Genomic DNA, 18,131 nt, shown 5'->3' on the forward strand with positions numbered 1-18,131 from the left:
AAGCTTATCCTGTCAGAACTGAGCATATAATGGGCCTTCAATAAATGTAAAATGAATATGTTGAGACTGTAATTAACTCTATAAAAGTAGCTATAGTATGTTCTGGCATAAATGTTTCATACTTCTAATACTCTAAGTCTGAAGTAAGGACATTTCACCTCGTTGAAGGACAGAGCAGTGCATGCTATGCAGAGAAAGGTGTTGGGTGTGTGTATATGAAGTGTGGTGGTAATACATATAGGCCTCACACAGGCTACTGGATATTTTATGTGATATAAAGGTGAAGTAATTCTCTTCTCATTGGGGGAACAGACATTTCTGGAATACTTCATAATTTCTTTATCCGTTTTCATGATTCCTCTTAGCTGCATCATTTTTTAAAATATATTTTATTATTATGCTACTATAGTTGTCCTGATTTTTTCCCCTTTGCCCCACCCTCACCCAGCACCTCCCACTCCCTCAGGCAATCCCCCCAACCATTGTTCATGTCCATGGGTCATGCATGTGGGTTATTTGGCTACCCCATGTCCTTTATTGTATCTTACATCCCCATGGCTATTCTGTAACTACCTATTTGTACTCCCTAATCCCCTCACCTTTTTACCCACTCCGCCACATCCCCCTGCCATCTAGCAACCATCGAAATGTTCTCTGTGTCTATGATTCTGTTTCTTTTCTTGTTTGCTTAGTTTCTTTTTTAGATTCAGTTGTTGATAAATTTGTATTTTTTGCTATTTTATTGTTCATAGTTTTGATCTTTTTGTTCAATAATTCCCTTTAACTTTCATATAATAATGGTTTAGTGATGATGAACTCCTTTAGTTTTTTCTTGTCTGGGGAGCTCTTTATCTGCCCTTCAATTCTAAATGATAGCTTTGCTGGGTAGAGCAATCTTGGCTTAGGTCCCTGCTTTTCATGACTTTGAATATTTCTTGCCAAAATCCCTTGTAGCCTGAAAAGTTTCTTTTGAGAAATCAGCTGACAGTCGTTGGGGAACTCCCCTGTAGATAACTAACTGCTTTTCTCTTTGTGCTTTTCGGATTCTCTCTTTATCTTTAAACTTTGGCATTGTAATTATGATGTGTCTTGGAGTGGGCCTCTTTGCATTCATGTTGTTTGGGATTCTCTGTTCTTGGACTTGCAGGTCTATTTCTTTCACCAAGTTAGGGAAGTTTTCTTTCATTATATATTTTTTCAAATAGATTTCCAATTTCTTGCTCTTCCTCCTCTTCTTCTGGCACCCCTATGATGTGAATGTTAGACCTCTTGAAGTTTTCCCAGAGCGTGCTTATACTACCTTCAGTTTTTTTGGATTCTTTTTTCTTTTTTTTTTTCTGATTGGTTGTTTTTTTGCTTCCTTATGTTTCAAATCATTGATTTGAGTGCCAGCTTCATTCCCTCCACTGTTGTTTCCCTGTCAATTTTTCTTTATTTCAATTAGTGTATCCTTCATTTCTGACTTGGTCTTTTTTATACTGCTGAGGTCCTCACTAAGTTCCTTAAGCATACTTATAACCAATGTTTTGAACAGTTCATCTGATAAATTGCTTATCTCTATTTTGTTTAGGTCTTTTTCTGGAGTTTTGATCTGTTCTTTCATTTGGGCCATGTTTCTTTGTCTCCTCATTTTGACAGCCTCTGTGTGTGTGTTTTTTTCTTTTTTCTATGTACAAGGTAGAACTGCTTTGACTCTATGTCTTGGTAATATTGCCTAATGTAGTAAGTGTTCTGTAAGGTCTGGTGGCACAGTTTCCCCTATCACCCAAGCTGGGTACTCAAGGTATACCCTTCATGTGAGCTGAGTACACCCTCCTTTTGTAGTTGAGCTTTGGTTGCTGTTGGCAGATCAATGGGACGGATTTATCCAGGCCAGTCAGCTGCAGGGACTGCTACCACTGACCACCAACTACCACCCTCCATGAAGGATCAGTTGTGCAGGGAAAGAATGGTGGTGCTCTGAAGGGGTCTGTAGCTGTCCACTGGGTGCACTGGCCCTTGGGTTTCCCGGGTGGTGCAGGCCAAGGTCAGCCCCCACCTGTGTTTTGCCCCGTGCCACCCTGCCTGAGCTTAAAGCAATCTGAGATGGCTGCTGCTACTTGTGCTGAGCTTGGAGATTCCCAGGTGAAGCCAAGCTGTGAATCTAGGCAGGCTGATGCTAGTACTGGGCCCAGGGCTCACTGAGGCCAGCTCTTGCTTGTTTGAGAGGATTTAGAAAGTTATGAAGCATGAACTAAGACCAGCTATTCATGTGGAAAAGCAGCTTGGGTGGGCCTGTAAGTTGGGTGGGGCAGAGTTTCTGTGGATCTTTTAGGTGGGTCAAACAGTGCTAGCCAGGCTGATGGAGTCTCAGATGTGGTGCCAGCTTGCCAGCTCTGTGGGGGGAGGGTTTAGAAAAGGGACAATGGCTTCTGCTCATCTTGATGTCAGACAACTCAGTTTCTCTCTGTATACCACTGGTCCTTTCAAGCTGCTACCCTGGTGCTGGATCTCAGAGGGAGTGAGTCTGAGTAGGTGAGTCTGTGGTGAGTTCTTTAAGAGGAACTGCTTCGGGCATTAAATATTTCTTTCACTGACTCAATGCCTGTTGGGTTTTGCAGCCAGGAGTTGTGGGGACTTTTCTCCTTGGCACTGGAATCCTGGGCTGGGGAGCCTGGTATGGGGCTGGGACTCCTTAATCCTGAGATATTGCTCCTGAATTTTTATCTTCCACATGTGGGTGAGGGACCAGTCCATTCCATGTCTGTGCCCCTCCAACCAATCTGGGTGGATGTGCATTTTTTAATTATGTAGTTGTTTGATTTCTATTCAACTTGATTTCTGATGGTTCTGAGTGATGATTTTTCTATATTTTAGTTGTAATTTTGATGTGATTGTGGAAGGGGCAAGCCATGTCTGCCTATGCCACCATCTTGACTGAAAGTCAGCTTTATCTTTTTAAAGAGAATGTTTTACCCATATATAGTAAGTTTTGGAAAATGAGGAAACATTTTCATGTTCTTTTATACTTCCTTGATACTCTTATTCAAATTAAAGTAATATCAAATGCTAAAATAAATTTGTAAAAATGAGGTAGGCTGATAAATTCTTTCTGAATCTGATAAACTATAAGTAACAGCAATTTCAAGTGTTTTAAAATTACCTCTAGAGATAATTCTAGAACTATCTGGACTACCAATAGGATTTCTTAGATTTGACTTGAGATGTCTATTTGTATTTTAGAAAATTTGTGCTAAAGTTGAACTATATTTAAAAAATTTAACATAAATTTGGCTTGATAAACTCTTAACACATATTAATTTTTGTAATCATTGTAATAATCCAAAGGCATTATAATAACGTAAAAACAATGTAAAACAATCATTTTCATTTGTCCACTCAGAAGATGTTTATTCACTAGATTGTAGCCTCCATGTCATAGATGCAGTTCTATATCCTTAACACAAGGCATAATGTTAGGTATATAATAGGACATCAAATAATAATTAATAGCTCTGGCTGGGTGGTACAGTAGGTTGGAGTGTCATCCATTAACCAAAAGGCTGTGGGTTTGATTCCTGGTCAGGACACATACCTAGGTTGTGGTTTCAATCCGTGGTCTGGGTGTGCATGGGAGGCATCTGATCAGTGTTTCTCTCACATGGATGTTTCTCTCTCTTTTTCCCTTCCTCTCTCTCTAAAATCAATAAACATGTCTTCAGGTGAGGATTAAGTAACAACAACAACAACAACAATTAATGATGGCACAGCAATTGGAAAGCTAACAACTGCAAGATGTAAATACTATTATTATTCTCAACTCATGGTTGAGAAAAGAGATGCTTAGAGAGTTTGAGTATATACCCAAGATCCACATTAAAAGAGGCAGATCTCAGAAAGTCTGATCCTAGAGTTCACCCATATACTCTCTCTCTTTTTTCCTTGTAAAGCTATAATTTACATACAGTAATATTCATCCTTTTTAGTACAGGTCTGAGTTTTGACAAACACACATAGTCTTGTAACCTCTGCCACATCAGGGTATAAAACAGTTCCATCACCTCAAAAAAATTCCCTCAAGTCCCCTTTCAGTTGTCCTTTTCCCTATATCCAGCTCCTGGCAATTGCTAATATATTTTCTGTTTCTATCATTTGCCTTTTCCAGAACATCATATAAATGGAATTATGCAGTTTCTAGCCTTTTGGATCTGACTTCTTTCATAATGAACGTATCCTAATGCATTTGAGATTCATCCATGTTGTGTGTTTCAGTAGTTTGCTTCTTTCTTATTGCTGCACAATATTCCATTGCATGGGTGCACCACAATTTGTTGACCCATTCATCAGTTGAGGGATATTTGGGTTGTTTTCAGTTTTTAGAAATATGAATAAAGCTGCTATAACTATTGTGAGACAAGTTTTTGTGTGAATGTAAGTTTTTATTTCAATTAGGTAAATACTGAGGAGTAGGATTGCTGGGTCATATTGGAAGTATATGTCTAACTTTATTTAAAAAAAAAATCACTGTTTTCCAGAGTACCATTCTGCATTCCCAAAGTAATCTGTGAGATTTCCAGTCACTCCTGTCCTCATCAGCACTTCTTGGCGTTATGTAAAGAAATTTTAAAGCCATTCTCACAGGTGTGTAGTGGTATCTCATGTTAGGAGGTAATTCTCTATTGGAGATAACTCTCCATTGATCTCTTGCATTTTTTCATGTCCTGAGAACACAGTCACAAGCATCTTTTATTTTGGATTATCTTTTTGAGGATATTTGTATGACAAAGAACCTTGGAAGACAAAGATAGTGTCTCCCTCCAGAGCAGAGGGAAGACTTGTTTTTGCTGTCCAGACTAATATGTCTCTCTTCAGGGCAAAGCTTAGGCAGATTTGCCTGCTAATGATAGAGGTTTTCCAAACTTGGTGTTTCTTGGCTGTCATATACACTCACTACATGCACAGAATCTATCTGGACCTGCCTATGCATTGCTCCTGTGGTACATGGAGGATAGGGAACCAGTGTTGCTCATGTTGCTTGCTGTATTGTGAGTAATACATTATCTTTTGTCTTTGACCCAGAAGTCTTGTGTATTCTGCCAACATTCATAAAATTGTAGCAGGCTATCTTGTTTGTATGCAAGTAGAGTAAAATCTCAGACCCTTCATAGGTATTAACATTCAACTGGCTATGACTCCCAAACTTGTTATGATGAAGGTGTCTTGTTGGGCTCAGAGGAACAATCTTCCAGATCTCCTGAGCTCTGTGCTCTAGGAATGTTTCATGTGGGTTATGTGCACCCTCTTGTTGCAGTGGAGTTTTGAATGCTCTTGACCTTTTCATGGGTGGAGTTAACCCTTCAGGCTGGCTGACTAGAAGGGTATTACCTCCATCACTATGTATGAGATGCTGTTCAGGGATCTCCCTCCCCTGAGGCATTGTTGTTCCCAGCAGGGTCTGGTGTGTGCTGGAATCCCCCTTTGGGTGTGCTACTTGTGTAACTAGGTGGGTTGAGCTCTGGCTTTTGATCTGAAACCCACTATTGGTTGTATTGGTTTTGGGTCCACTTGGGGGAAGTTCGGGCACAGGTTGACATCAGATGTATGTATCTGGCCTTAGGCTACCTTTCTGGAGCTACCACACTGTTCACTGTGTGTGGCAGTATCTATTGGACTTGGGTGTGCACAGGAGGGGCCAATCTGTGTGTAAGAGTCAGCTTCCTCCAGGTTAGAACTGAGGGCAGATCCATAAAAGGGTGGAGGCTCCCAGTGGTCTGTCTCCCCCGTCAGCTGCTCTGCCTCTCCCTGAGGTTGCCTAGTCTTCCTCCAGAGCCTTCTGAAGAAAGACTGTAGAGTAGGCCTAGGCTGTCAGTGAGCCATGGCTGCCTTCCACAGATTGTGAACTTGGTAGGGTTGGGTAACCTGGGTAAGGAGGATAGTGCTAGTGACTTCCCTACATGGGGGTCATGCAGTCAGGCACCCAATGAGGTGAAAGTGGTGCCTATTCCAGAGCCAAACCACTCAGTCTCTGCCAGAGTCTCCAACTCTAGTTTCCCTGGAGGGGGTCACTGCAGGTTCAGATTGGGTGCAGCCAGCCACCTCCTCTGCAGGAGCCAGCTCAGCTGCTCCAGGCCAGGGGACAGATCAAAAGAGTCTTCTATTGAGGGCGAGGCTGACCTAGTCCACAGAAAGGGGCCAACCATGCAATCCATCCAGGTCCCAGACAATTGCCTCTGAGGGCCTCACAGTTTGAATGTCCCAGCTCTGAGCTGCTCTCCCTTTCCTCCTATGGAACTGAGCCCAGCAGGGCAGGGTGTCCAGAACTTGGCAGGACTGATCCAAACAGTCTTTTGTTGGGGTGGTGCCTGCAAGCCTGTAGGAGGGGAGTGGGTACTTCTCCTTCCTGAGGTGGGAGAAGCTGAGCTCACAGGGAGACAGGAATGACTCCCTCCTTCCCATGTTATAGCCACACCCCCCAGCCCCAGGCTGTCTGGTTCCTGGGCAAAAGCTTCCCCAGGAGGCAAGGTTCAAAAGTCCCAGCTCTGCTCGGTACTTCTGGTCTCCCTGCACTGCTGAACACAGCAGATGGGACCTGACAGTTATTCAACAGGTGCGGGGAGGGGCACTGGCTGTGTGCTCAAGATGGGGGAGGCTAGCCCTCTTTTCAAAGCCACACAGTTTGGTCACTGTCTGAGTCTCTGCCAGAAAAAGATGTCCCCAAAAGTCACTGCTGGTGCAGCCAGCAGACTCCTCTGCAGAACCTGAGTATGGCACAGTGGCCTTGCCAGCAGTGTGAGACTGGGCAGTACACTCCCCAGGCTGATGCTGTAACAATAGGAGTGCTCTTCCCTGGGAAGGTGAGGTTTGGGTCTCCCAGGCAGACTGCATCCCCACTGCTTTTCACCACCAGATGCCATGTGGCCTTTCTTCCCGTCTCTGTTGCTCTGGGTTGGGGATTCCTGCATGAGATTGAGACCCCATGTTCCTGCAGTGGGGGGGGGAGGGAGTTTTGTAGCTGCAGTATCCCTTCAGCTTCTCAGTCACCACTGAACCTGGGTGCATGGGGGGGCGGGCAGCCCTTTTCTCAGCTCTGCCCTTCCTACCAGTCTTTATGTGGCTTCTTCTGTAAATCCTTGGTTATAATATTTCAGTTCAGCTAGACATTAGTTGCCTATTCAGGTTGATTGCTCTATAATTTAGCTGTAAATCCAAATTGAGGTTTGGAGCAGGTGAGTATAACTTCCACCTGTTCTGCAGCCATCTTGGAAAAAACAAAACCAACATTATGATTTAAAATCCCACCACTTCTCTCCATTTCACAGTGAAAATAAGAACAATAGAAAATAATAAAGGGTGGTACATGTGCTTAGGTAAATATGGGGAGAAATATTTCTTTATAAAGAGAGGTCTTATATGATGGCCCTTCTCAGTTAACTAAGTATTTATTGAATGCCTGCCATGTACAAAGCACTGTGGGGAATGGACAGGTATGCACACGGATAAGCCATGGGCCTCTCCTTCAGACTGTTGAAAAGCTATTACCATTTGTTTAATATGTTCCAGAAGATGAAAAGATGTTTCTGATGCCCTTGCTCTTTGGTAGCAGTGGGAATTGGGAGTGCAGCAGGGACCTAGAATGAGACAGTCTCCTTGTCCCAATTTACTCATGACTTTATAGATGGAGGAGCTTTACCAAGTTGCCTCTAGGGAGAGTCCATCTCTCTCACTGTCTCTTCCTGCTGTGATGGAGTCCACTAATTTACTTCAAATGTCTATAGCAAATGAACAAAAGCTCTTATTCTTCTCTTCCTTTAAAATATTTAAATACCCTAGGACCCTATGAAACTAGGATAAGGAACTGGACTCTTAGCTTTGCAAATGCTAAAAAATTTTTTTTTTTTTTTACCTGCTGGTTAACAGTCTTAAATTATCTTCACATGCTATTTCCCCTTTTTACCAAGGGATCACATCAGACAGAGTACATGGGCTGCTTTGCAGTCTATAAATAGATGCATTTGGAGATATGCTAGGAAAAGGCAGCATTTTAATCAGTGATTTATATTCACTTTTTAAAAAGCCTTGTCAAGCCTGCTTTTCCCATTTAACCTTGAATTCTTTTCATAACGTTGTGCCTTGATTTTATGGTTCTTTAATGTGCCATATTTTTCTCCACAATAGATTTTCAGCTAAATTGGCCTAAAACAAGAGGGATGCTGAATGCTTTTTGTAACCATGGAAACAATTCTGGGCACTTACTGAGGACCTGGTTGCCAATAGTAATGTAACAGAGAAAATAGATACACTTCGTTTAGCAGTTGCCTATGATTAAGATACACTTCGTTTAGCAGTTGCCTATGATAGACTCCTTACGGTGCCATCTCAAGATAGGCTTTTTGGTTTAAAGACGCAAATGTGAAACACCAACCACTCAGTGGAGAAGCAGTTGTGACAACTTTGATATGTAATGGGAAGGAGTTCTAATTGCATTTAAAAATCATCTTTGTTTTCAGTTTTTCACCTCATACTCTTTTTTTTGAGGCTGCTTTTTTTTAAACCACATGTATTTGTTTCCAAGAAATATGCTCACTATTTCCTGAAATAGCCTGCTAATGGAATTAATGTGTTCCAAGTATACTGATATATAGAACTTTAGAAACACTCTTTGGCTACATGCAACATATTTAAGAAGTAGAACAGTAGGCTTTGAAATGAGGGTGATGATTTGACTTTTCAATCAGATTACTCTGAAGTTAGTGTGACATGGAAGGGAAAATCCTACAGTGTTCTCAGTTGCTGGTTGTTCTCGAGCTTTTATGGGTTGAAGGTATTTTGTTTTGTTGATGCTCTTAGGATTGCTTGTAGAGGTTGAGGCTAAATGATATCAGGGAATATAATGCAGTTTGTTTATAAATCATATAGGCTTTATTGCCTTTCTGTAGAATGTGTTACTGCACATAAATTGTTTCTTCCTGCCTTTGCTTTATTTGTGCTACTGGCACTTTGCCTTTTCATTGCACAAGTGCTTTCTTGAGAGTAAATCTCTTTCTGGTTAAATTCATCTTCATTTGTTAGTCCTTCACTTGATAGCATTTGCCATGATGTTCCTTGGTTATCTAGAATTGTCCATGAAAAAAGGTTTAGACTGAAAAAGCTTCAAAATTTGTTTTCTAAAGCTTTATGAAGTTAATTTTCTCAATATGTTGACTTGCACATTTTAGAAAAGCTAGATTTTAATGAATATGCTAAAAGCTGACAAATAGTTTTCAAAGCCTTGACCTTAAGGCAAGGAGTTTGTTATTACTATTATTATTTATTTTATAATTTTTTTCATTTTCAAAGGAAGTTTCAGGCATGTGACAAAATCCTTTGTGGATAGGAGTTAGAACATGTGATTCATACATGTGGTCAAAATTTTGATTCAATTTTCACCTTGATTCCAGGGGGTTGTTAAAATAAATGCTAGAGCATTTTTTTAAAAAATATATTTTATTGATTATGCTATTACAGTTGTCCCATTTTCCCCCGTTCATTCTCCTCTACCCTGCACACCCTCTCCCACCCACATTCCCCCCCTTAGTTCATGTCCATGTGTCATAAGTTCTTTAGCTTCTACATTTCCCATACTATTCTTGCCCCCCCATCCCTGTCTATTTTCTCCCTACCATCTATGCTACTTGTTTTCTGTACCTTTTCCCCCTCTCTCCTACTTTCACTACACTGTTGTTAATCCTCCATGTGATCTCCATTTCTGTGGTTCTGTTCCTGTTCTATCTGTTTGCTTAGTTAGTTTTTGTTTTTGTTTTAGGTGTGGTTGTTAATAATTGTGAGTTTGCTATCATTTTACTATACATGTTTTTTATCTTCTTTTTCTTAGATAAGAAAACATGTCCCTTTAACATTTCACATAATAAGGGCTTGGTGATGATGAACTCCTTTAACTTGACCTTATCTGGGAAGCACTTCATCTGCCCTTCCATTCTAAATGAAAGCTTTGCTGGATAGAGCAATCTGGGATTTAGGTCCTTGCCTTTCATGACTTGGAATACTTCTTTCCAGCCCCTTCTTGCCTGTAAGGTCTCTTTTGAGAAATCAGCTGACAGTCTGATGGGAACTCCTTTGTAGGTGACTGTCCCCTTATCTCTTGCTCCTTCTAGGATTCTCTCCTTCATTTTTACCTTGGGTAATGTAATTATGATGTGCCTTGGTGTGTTCCTTCTTGGGTCCAACTTCTTTGGGACTCTTTGAGCTTCCTGGACTTCCTGGAAGTCTATTTCCTTTGCCAGATTTGGGAAATTCTTCTTTATTATTTGTTCAATAACTTTTCCACTTGTTGCTCTTCCTCTTCTCCTTCTGGTACCCATAAAATTCGGATGTTGGAATGTTTAATGATGCCCTGGAGGTTCCTAAGCCTCTCCTCATTTTTCAAAATTCTTATTTCATCATTCTTTTTTGATTGTATGTTTTTTTCTTCCTTCTAGTCCACTCCATTGATGTGAGACCCAGCTTTCATTCCATCACTATTGGTTCCCTGTGCATTTTTCTTCATTTCACTTAGTGTAGCCTTCATTTTTTTCATCTAATTTGTGACCAAAATCAACCAATTCTGTGAGCATCCTGATCACCAGTGCTTTGAACTATGCATCTGATAGGTTGGCTATCTCTTGGTTGCTTAGTTGTATTTGCTGTGGAACTTAGATCTGTTCTTCTGTTTGGGCCATTTTTTTTTGTCTTGTCATGCCTATTATGTATGAGGGGCAGAGCCTTAGGTATTCACCAGGGTGGGCATCCCAGTCACTGGGTTGTGACACTGTATGTGGGGGTGTGGTCCGAGATGGAACAATGGCTCCTGCTCCACTCTCTGTTGGATTTCAGTCCCTTCCACTACTTCCCCCAAGCAAACTGGGCCTTTCCAGTGCTAATTCCCATGTAGGTGGGCTTGTGCACATTCTAGGACCCAGTGGGTCTCTCCAGTGAACACTCCTGCGAGGCTGGGAGTCTCTCCCTGTGCCTCAGCCCCCACAGGTGTTTTCAATCAGTGCCCCAAGGCTCTATTTTCCAGCACTGGGACCCTGGGACTGCCTACTCACCCAGCCACCTTGTGCATAGTACCTTGCTTTACAATCACTGCCTCAGTGGGTCTGCTCGTTGCCACCCTAGGCCCAGGGTCTCCTAGCTACCACCTGCACACCCAGAGTCTACCCACTGCAGTTGTGCCTGCCCAGGATGCCTTACACAGCCACTGCTGTGGGGCCTGTGCAAAGCAGATGCCTGGGGCCACTGCTTTTTGTGCCAAGACCCCTCTCCGCCCAGCTGCCCAACTCTGCCCTTCCTATCAGTCTGGATGAATGTGTCTATTTTAACTCCTTGGTTGTCTGACTTCCATATAGTTCAATCTTTTGTCAGTCTGGTTGTTATCTTGTTTCTGAATTGTTCCCGTCCTTATTTTGGTTGTGCGAGGAGGTACAGTGTGTCTACCTACACCTCCATCTTGGCTGGAAGTCTAAATGCTAGAACATTTTTCAGGATGGGTTTAAAATGAGAAAGTCTTTCTATACCATTCTTACCATATTAGGAATAGATTATTGGAATTAGAGGTAAGATACTATAAATAAGTTTAAATTCCATTTTAACGATTTTCAAGGACCAGAAATTTTTCTTTAACAATGGGATTACTTGATAATAAAAAGACACAGGATTTTTCCTTCCCCTGAGATGCAGACAGTAATGGAGCCAGGTGTATTTTTCTTGCAATTATCCAACCTTGGTGAAGAAATTGAATCCAGGCAGGAACTATAGGTTTAATAAGACCCTTTTTTACTTATTTTGTTTCTTCTTGCTTGAGGGAGATTCTTACCAGTGTGTTTGTGTGTTATCTTTTTAAATACCATAAAAATATTGCCCTCTTCTCTTCTTCCCTTTTTAAAAATCTTCTTTCTTTGGTAAATCCCCTTCCTCCCACCCCTGTTACTCTTTTCCGATATTCACTTTTGAGGAGGGAGAGTCTTGTTCCTGAAAAAGAGCCTTACAAAAACCTCTGAGATGTGGTGACAAGTTCCTCTCCCTTTTGAGGTCTTGTTAATTCTGCTCAGGGGTGGTCTGGCCACTGCCAATGGGCTTTTTAGTGCCATTTACATTCCCTAGTTTTTAAATATATGAAACATTTCAAAAACATAGAAAAATATAGCATAATATAACAAACACCCACAAACCCACAATTTAACTTTGCCAAATCTTAACATTTTTCCACATTTAATTCAGCTTATTTTAAAGAAACCATCTAGGATAGACATAATTAGAGTTCCCCAAGAACATCTCTTTGTTTTATTGCCCTTCTCTCCTTACTAGGAGTAAAAGAAATCTAAATTTGGGGTTATAATTCTCATTGTATTTTTGTTCTTTTCCTCTAAGTATTTGTATCTGTAAATTACATGTACCATAACTTTGCATGTTTTAAAACTTTACACAAATGATATGATATTGAATATATTTTTATGCAACTTGTTTTTGCTTAATGTTATGCCCACTTGCTGTTATGCTTTTAAACTATTCAGATACATGTAGATTTGGTTTATATTAATGGTGATATAGTAGTCCAATTTATTAACATACCATTTATCCATTCTTATATTGATTTAATGTATCCATTCTTATGAACATCTAATTTATTTCAAAATTTTCAGTATTACAACTAATTCTGCAATGTAAATATACCTTTGAGCACAAATACTGGAGTTTATTTAGATGAAGTGTATAAAAGACACAGTCCTATCTTGAGCCCCTTTCTTCACCTAGGTAATTTCCTCAGGGCTTGAGGCCCCTTGAATAGATTCCCTTGCCCTTGCCCACTTTTTCTTGAGGGGGTTCAAATTGCTTCATTTTCTCTGTAGCCAAGAGAACTATAACCAATAGTGTACTTAAGATGTTAAAAGAATCCATGAGTTGTTTGTATTTTTCATAGGGAGTTTAAATAATGGATGAGTGAGGACATGGGACAGTGATACCTAATTTTAAGGGGGTTACAAGCTCCTTTAAAATTTTAATGAAAGTTATGTCTATTAACTAGTCTTTAAATTATTTCAACAAGAGTTTTGACTTATAGTTATGTCATTGACTATAATGGAATTCCTTTCAAACTGTTAAGTATTTGACCCCCCAGTTGTGTTTCTGAACTTGTTCTAATTTCATCGGCATAATGAACCTACTTATTTAAAATATACATACATGATATATAAAACAGTTTTATAATGAAATTTCAGGGATTCGTAGACTGCCAAAAGTTCATCTATGGTACTCTAAATGAATCTACTAGGTTTATAAGAGAGTGCTTGCGAAAACACAATCAGGAGTCAATCATTGCACCAGTTCATTTGCAATTTGTTTTTTCTCCTAAGAAAATAAAATTGAAGAAATGCATTACATTTGTGCTGGCTTTTAAACTGTTACCTCTCAGCTCAATGCATTCTTCCTGCTTGGGAGGCCACCCTTTACTCTGGGAGGCTGCCTGTAGTTCCTAGAAGCCACCCATCTTTCCTTGCCACATGTGCTTCCCCAATATGGCTGCTTACTATATCAAGCTAGAAAGGAGAGCCTACTGACAAAAGGAATCTTATATTATGTAATGTAATCATGGGCATGACATTTCATCACATTCATCATTTTCTACTGAAGGATGTGACAAAGTCCTGTATGTATTGAAGAGGAGGGCATCAAATGATGTATGAACACTAGGAGGCAGGGATGGAGGTGGAGATGACCACCTTAGAGTCTGTCTACCACAGATCCTAGATTGGTCATTTAAATAAAGTTGAGAAATTACACCAAAGGTGGAAGCTACTTACATGCCATCATGTGACTTATTTGCTCTTACATATTTCTTTAAAATGAGGAAATTATATTTTTGTCTTAAAAGGCAACTGCTCCTTTCTCTTGGTTGCTCTACAAATGATTCATCCAGGAATTGTCCATTAAAAGATTTGGTTAGACTCTGAAAGAGTCTGTAGACCTGAAATCTATTTTGAAATGGTAGAGTGTAAAGGGAATACAGACTTCATAGGAAAATCACCACTAGCATGCACTTTCTCATAGGAAGCACCCAAGAGACCTTGTCAAGAGTCCTTATTGGTTTTGTAGGTTATTCCAGGTGAAGAACTTTTTAATTGCTGATGTCACAAGTTCCAATATCACACATTGCAGGTTAAGACTTCAAGCTGTGAATTTTGGGGGGGGACACAAACATTCAGTTCATAACTAAAGCCTTCCCTCTCTTCTTTCTCTAGCTTCTATCACATTTCCCATATACACACTTCTTTCCCACCTTGCCTCTTTCTGGAAGTTGGTTGCTTCCTCTTCTGTGTTCCAATAGCATATTGTATTTTTCAATAATATAGATTTTATATTGTACTTAACTTTCTTTTTTATGAGTCTGTAGGCTCTTTGATGGCAGGGGTTTGTGCTTTCAAGTGTGAAGGCTCTTTGGTATCAGGACATTTGCACAGCACCATGAAAAGAGAAACAGGAATGCCTTAATGAATGAACATAAACCTAATCTTAGCTGTCATCACTATATTTCATTACCTTTGGGAAAAGGACCAGCCAGTAATTTCCAACAAGTAACTATAGATTACATATTGTAGGCAGAATCTAGTCAAGAACACTTTCCAAGTTTCTTAACACTTTTTTTGCTGTAAAAATAATGTTTATTGGTTAAAAAGAATACTGTCTTTAAAAAGTACTTCCAGGATTTTCAAATAATTTGCATACTTCACTTTATTCATCCACACAGCAGAAACATTAAAATGAGAAAATAGAAGAATGCTTTTTATACATTTAATCTCACAACATAACCAGTGCAGCCAGTCTGTCATTTTGGTGGCTGAGAAGGCAGAGGAGCCAGCCACTCAGGTTTTCATGTCTAGTGTCACTGCAGTCACTGGGGAAATTCAGGGTGGTGTCTATGGCTTCTTGGCCATCTAATTCCTCAAGCACAGGAGAGGAATTCAAAGAGGGAGCTTAAAATATTTCAAATAATTGTTAGCATTGCACAGTGATTCTCCCAAAAGGCCTAGAGGTAGGAAAATAATGTCCTTATTCCTCTTTCTATATGTGAAGGCCTCATTTACACTTGTGAACCAGCTGGGGATCTGCTACACAAGTGTCCACAGACCCCACCAAGTGCACAGCAGGTTGGATACTCAGAGGGTTTCTTCCAGCTCCACAGGCTAATCTCTAGTTGGAAGTGTCCCTCAAGGTAGATCATGGAGATGGAATGTCCCTTTTGAAGGCTCTTCCATAGGCAGAAGCATTTGTTATTGCCCACGCTGGTCCTTCCTACTGGCTGGCCAGGTTCCACAGGCTCCTACTCTCACTCAATACAACAAGCTTTATCTTCTTTTTTCTCACTTTACATTTGTCAAAGATTCCTGTGCTTGCCAACTGGCTGGAACTCAAGCTTTAGTGTTTATTCTTGCACATCCCAAAGCAAACCCCAGCTTAAAACTTTTGACACTGTGTTGGAAGACAGGCAAAAAGACAGTATTTAAGACTTGCCTTGACCTTCACCATCCAGCATTAATGAAGACTTAAAAGGCAAGTGAAAATGAATTGTGACTCTGCCTGTGTCAGCCCTCACTTGTAGTGGTTAGTTGTTTCTCTGAGATATAGGGTAAGGAACATGAATCCTGTCTTTGCCATTGAAGTAGGGGGTTCCTGTTGTACAGGAGAGGCTACTGAAGCATCGCCATGTGTAGCAGCTGTAAATGAGCTCATCTCACTCAACTTGGCAGTAGTAAAACCATTACAACGTAGAGCAAGTTGACAGGTCCTGGCAACATCTCCTGAGCATGCACCAGGGACGAAAGATCAAGGGAGCAATAACTCTCCTTCGGCACTCCAGCTATGGAAATGAAGTCATGATATTTCAGTCCTCAGTGGCACAGCCCCAAGTCATTTTCACAAGAGGTGTCTTCTTGTCAAGAGATTTTTAGCTAAGATGTGAGAGATGGTATAAATGTATATACCAGAAAGATACTATTATTCAGCATTAGCACAAATTTTGCTGCTTATCAACTGAGTCTTTAAATTATTTCAACAAGAGTTATGATTTATAGTTATGTCATGATTATAATGGAATTCCTTTCAAACTGTAAGTATTTGACCCCGAGTTGTGTTTCTGAAACTGTTCTAATTTCATCTACATTAATGCCTCATTTTTTCTGATGCTTGAGTGTCCATGCTGTACTGTATATACTCCTTACAATAGGGACAATGTATTAATCTTCCCTGTATCCATCCCATCCTCACTATATTTAGCACTGTGACTTTCATATGTTAGATTTACAATAAATGTTTCCCAGATTAAGTTAGGGGGACTATTACACTTTGCTGAGGTTCTGGCATAACTTTGTCAGGCAAAATGGAAAACTCTGGGTACATGTCCAAAGAATATTTGCTTGCTGGCTCCTTCAGCTTGCCTGTTCTGTAGTCAGGAATTTTTGAAATGTGGGAATTTAAAAACTTGTGGAAAACTGATAGTTATCAAATATCTGTTTTATTAATAATTCTTTGCAGATCCAAAGGTTACACTTTTGGTGTAGGAACATAAATGCTTCTTCCTTCTTTTTTAAAAAAGATTTTATATATTTATTTTTAGAAAGAGGGTAAGGGAGGGAGAGAAACATGGATGTGTGAGAAACAGTTGGTTGCCTCTCACAAATCCCCAACTGGTGACCTGGACTGCAACCCAGGCATGTGCCCTGACTGGGAATTGAAACAGCAACCTTTTGGTCACAGGCCAGCACTCAGTCCACTGAACCACACCAGCCAGGGTAATGCTTCCGCCTTCTTGAATGGCCAGTTTCTCTTATTCTCCCTTGCTTGATTGTTATTACCTCCCTCACCTCTAAATGTTATCACCATCCAGGGCTCTGAGCCTTTGGACTTGCCTCTCCTTTTAATTTAATCAAATCTCATGGTTTTTTTTTTAAGTCTATTTTATTGAATATGCTATTAGAGTTGTCACAATTTTTTTCTCCCCTGTATCCCCCCTTCACCCTGTACCCCCCTACTCTCCAGCATTCCCCCCCTTAGTTTATGTCCATGGGTTGTACATATAAGTTCTTTGGCTTCTCTATGTCCTTCACTATTCTTAACCTACCCCTGTCTATTTTAGGCTTCTTTTTCCCTGTACCTTTCCCCCCTAATCTCCCTCTCCCCATTGGTAACCCTCCCCATGATCTCAATTTCCATGATTTTGTTCCTGTTCTAGTTGTTTGCTTAGTTTTTGGTTTTTAGGTTCAGTTGTTGATAGTTATGAGTTTGTTGTCATTTTATTGTTTGTAGTTTTTGATTTTCTTCTATTTCTTAGATAAGTCCCTTTAACATTTCATATAAAGGGCTTGCTGATGATAAACTCCTTTAACTTGACCTTATCTGGGAAGCACTTTTTCTACCCTTCCATTTTATTTATTTATTTATTTATTTATTCATTCATTCATTCATTCATTTATTTATATTGTTGTTCAAGTACAGTTTTCTGCCTTTTACTCCCAGCCCAGCCCACTCCCCTAGTCCTCCCCACTTTCTTCCCATTTCCACCCTGCCTTGTTTTTGTCCATGTGTCCTTTATAATTGTTCCTGTAAACATTTTCCCTTTTTGTCTGAAATTCCCTTCCCTCTCCCCTCTGATCAGTGTCAGCCTGTTCCCTATTTCAGTGTCTTTGGTTATATTTTGCATGTTTGTTTGTTTGTTTTGTTGACTAGGTTCCTGTTAAAGGTGAGATCATATGGTATTTCTCTTTCACTGCCTGGCTTATTTCACTTAGCATAATGCTTTCCAGTTCCATCCATGCTATTGCAAAGGGTAGGAGCTCCTTCTTTCTTTCTGCTGCATAGAATTCCATTGTGTAAATGTACCCTAGTTTTTTGATCCATTCATTTACTGATGGGCACCTAGGTTGCTCCCAACACTTGGCTATTATAAGTTGTGCTGCTGTGAACATTGGGGTGCATAGGTTCTTTTGGATTGGTGTTTCAGGGTTCTTAGGATATAATCCTAGCAGTGGAATTGCTGTCTACCCTTCCATTCTAAATGGAGAGCTTTGCTAGTGAGAGTAATCTTGGATGTAGGTCCTTGCCTTTCATGACTTTAAATACTTCTT

The 18,131-nt window shown here is 40.3% G+C and overlaps 1 protein-coding gene across 3 annotated transcripts in view; it reads left to right on the top strand.

The window, feature by feature from the left end:
- Positions 1–18,131, top strand: part of SYT16 (synaptotagmin 16) — a 207,721-nt gene that overhangs the window by 110,849 nt on the left and 78,741 nt on the right. The window lies entirely within an intron of this gene.

Source organism: Phyllostomus hastatus, unplaced genomic scaffold (assembly GCF_019186645.2).
Source record: "Phyllostomus hastatus isolate PE091 unplaced genomic scaffold, TTU_PhHast_1.1 phas_scaffold_501, whole genome shotgun sequence".
Classification (NCBI taxonomy): domain Eukaryota; kingdom Metazoa; phylum Chordata; class Mammalia; order Chiroptera; family Phyllostomidae; genus Phyllostomus; species Phyllostomus hastatus.